This window comes from Tiliqua scincoides, chromosome 3, assembly GCF_035046505.1.
Source record: "Tiliqua scincoides isolate rTilSci1 chromosome 3, rTilSci1.hap2, whole genome shotgun sequence".
NCBI classification, from domain to species: Eukaryota; Metazoa; Chordata; class Lepidosauria; order Squamata; family Scincidae; genus Tiliqua; species Tiliqua scincoides.
Genome location: NC_089823.1, coordinates 169,401,077 through 169,404,335, shown reverse-complemented (window position 1 = coordinate 169,404,335; position 3,259 = coordinate 169,401,077). Strand labels below are relative to the sequence as shown.

Below are 3,259 nucleotides of genomic sequence, written 5' to 3'. Positions count from 1 at the left end.
TAAAAGCCCTCCCTTTTCTCTAAAGATCAAACAGAAATTAAAGCTTATTGGTATAATAACATCCAGTCCTGTTTGGGGTTGGAGTTGGTTTCATTGTATTCCACACATATGATTGGAATTCAGGAGCAAGTCTGCCATTTTTCTTCACTTGTACATCTAGGGTGTGTGTGGATGTGCCAATTTCTCAATCCTTACCACATGCTGATGGTCTAGTTATGCACTGTCCTTCCACTGTCTAAAAGGGTGCCCTGTTGATCTGGCACCATCTGCTCTGGGATGATATTTGGTTCTTTTTCCTTCTCAACACACTGTGCCATTTGGACAATTTTTCTGGCTCTTTTGAACCCCACAGCTATGTCTCTGCTTCATTTTTTTTTATTTCCTCCCAGGGAATTGTGAGAGCCAGTCCAAACTTTCTTATCTACTGTAGCAATTTCATTTTGTTAAGGTCCTGAAGGCTTAAGAGTGTTGATCCCATTTTGGCAAAAATATCAGTGCCTCACATTCCCTGGGCACTGGTCAGCTTTTCTTGCATGGCCCCACATTGGTGATACACCCCTCTGCAACACTTCTGAAGAAAAGTTTTGAGTTTCTTCATAGGAAAGGCAAACATATTCTGATGAGCATTTAAATCAAAGTTAAATAGATTTGCATAAAAATAACTATTAACAACATCAAACTGGCTTCTTTGATTAGCTAATACAAAATAAACACCATCTATTTTTTTATGCAAGTGCCTTAAAATCAGATGGGCAGCACACTCTTAAATGTATTTACTCAAAAGTAAGCCCTACTTAGTTACGAGAGATTTACCTCCTGGTGAATTTGTCCACAGCTACCACCATAAACATTCTATTAGTTTTATTAGACGCCCCAAAACTTTTTGTTGTTTTCACTTACAGTCCAATCCTAACTAACTTCCTGTGTGGCAATGTCATGGCGCCAACATGGCTTCCACTGAATCCTACAGGGAAGTTTTGGCATGTTGAGGCCTCCTCAGGACAAAGGAACACTGGTTTTCTTACAATGGGGTAAGCCCCAGCAGCCACCATGCACTAGTGATGTCACTAGCGCAAGTCCTCATTGACCCGTGAAGGCGGATTAGGCCCAGGAAGGGGATTTGGAGCTGCCACCGAACTTGCCCCCTTCTAAGGTTTGATCTGCCCTCCTTCCTGCCCCTGTCATCACCCAGTTCTGCCATGTTTCCACTCATTGGTTGGCAACCTTTCAGTCTCGAAAGACTATGGTATAAGCCTACAGCACCTGGTATTCCCAGGCGGTCTCCCATCCAAGTACTAACCAGGCCTGACCCTGCTTAGCTTCCAAGATCAGATGAGATCGGGCATGTGCAGGGTAGCCATTTCCCCTGCTGGCCTATGTTGGTTGGCGGATCTTCTGCTGGCATGTGGGAGGCCATTTTGTCTTCCTTGCCAGCAGCCCAGCAGCATGCACCATCAGCTGCTTTATGACAGCCACAAAGCAGTCACTGCTGTGCAACACCTGTTCCACCAGCGTCCACCCGCCTTTTTAAAAATTTATTTTGAGCATAAGTTTTAGGTACACATCACAAGAATATAATAATAAAAAAATCCAATTTTGTGTAGTTGATTAAAATAAGTGGAACTCATGAAAAAAGTTTAACGTATTTTGTTTATACCTCATTTTGCTTCAGGTATTTGTCAGTATAACAGAACACTACATAGGATATTCTGTGAGAGGATATTCTGTTAATAGCTTTTGAAAAAGTGATGGGAGCCTTCAGCAATGGGACACTGACCCTCTTTTAGTGGGAGGAATGGTGCAAGCAAGTTGTGTACTGATCACCATTTTTCTCACATCTGAGGCATTTGGCTGAGCAAGGCTGACATGCATGTATCAAATCATCTGTATCAAAATATATGGTGTATTTTGCATTCAAAACCGTTTCAGGATTTTGGTACATAAAAGTATATTGTACTCTCCAGCTACACTCTCAATAATGCAGCAGTTTTCTCTATTTTTCTTTCTTTTCTTCACTCTCATGATTACTTTCTGTTTCATTTGTTTGGTACATTTTTTTTTTGTTATTTCCATTCCCTGATATACCTGACATCTCTTGTGGCTTAAAATGGTGCACAGTGTACAGACATAAACACAATGTTCTTGCCCATCCAGGCAACACCACACCAAAGGCATACTGGGACAACAAGGGTGAAGTGCCAAGCCTCTCTTGGCAAAGCAATCCTGGCACACCTACAATGTCCATGGACATTGTAGGACAGGGACAATGTCCATGGACATTGGTCCATATAGGCCATTATCCATGAAGCAGCATCCTGAAACCAGGGCATCATCACCATGATATTGGTGTTTCATAACTGTGACATTGGAACATCATTCCTATGACATCTGTGTGTCATCAGCATAAAGTTGGCACATTTTCACTATGATGTTGGCACACCATTGGTTTGATGTCCATTTGTTACACTGTGTTGTCCAAAGACCCAATCACCAGTTCCAAACAGTTCCAACCATGGCAACCAAAGCAGAACCATCAGGGAGGACTGAGCGGGAAAGGGAGGAGCAGATGCAGGGCCAATAAGAGGTTAATGCTGGGAAAGGTCACATCCTGCCAGACACTAGAAAAGAGGCACCACCCCAACCATGGAGAGATGCCCCAACACTCAAAACACAATGCAAGAAAACACAAGGATGCCACAGTACCTCTACATAGGAGTCACAGCAGCATCAGCAGCAAAGGGGCAAAAGTAAAGAATTGCTAGGCGCCTCAAGTTCAAGTCCCCTTATTCCACTCACATAAACACACACATATCTAAGGAATATATTTTTGAGCAGAGCAAGGGTAGAAAGACTTGTAAGAGGTCGGTCATGTGAATCAAACACACAAAAGTCTTTCCATAGCAATGGTTTGAGTTCATGTGGGAAAAATTAACTAAATCAGAATAAGTTGCAATCTGGTCCAGTCAATTGCACCACTCCATTTACCTATGTGGCCTTTTCTATGCAGACTGAAAAACCTGGAATTTGGACTTAGGGAAAATGGAGCAAGAAAACAGTGAGCAGTCTTCCCCAGTGAGCACTTCAATCTCTTTGGGCGCAATCCTACCCTGCTCTGGGACAGGCAAGCTAGGAGGCTTGTGCTGCATTCAGCACAGAATAGGGGCCCTAGGCGGCTCAGCCAGAGGCAAGGGGAAACTTTTCCCCTTACCCCTGGACAAGGCACCTTTCCCCTTATGGACCTCCTGAGGTGGCACAAGTC

The 3,259-nt window shown here is 43.4% G+C and overlaps 1 pseudogene; it reads right to left on the bottom strand.

Annotated features, from left to right (window-relative positions):
* Positions 1-1,251: 1,251 nt before the first annotated feature.
* LOC136646939 (5S ribosomal RNA) lies at positions 1,252-1,374 on the bottom strand (annotated as a pseudogene).
* Between the last annotated feature and the right edge of the window lie 1,885 nt (positions 1,375-3,259).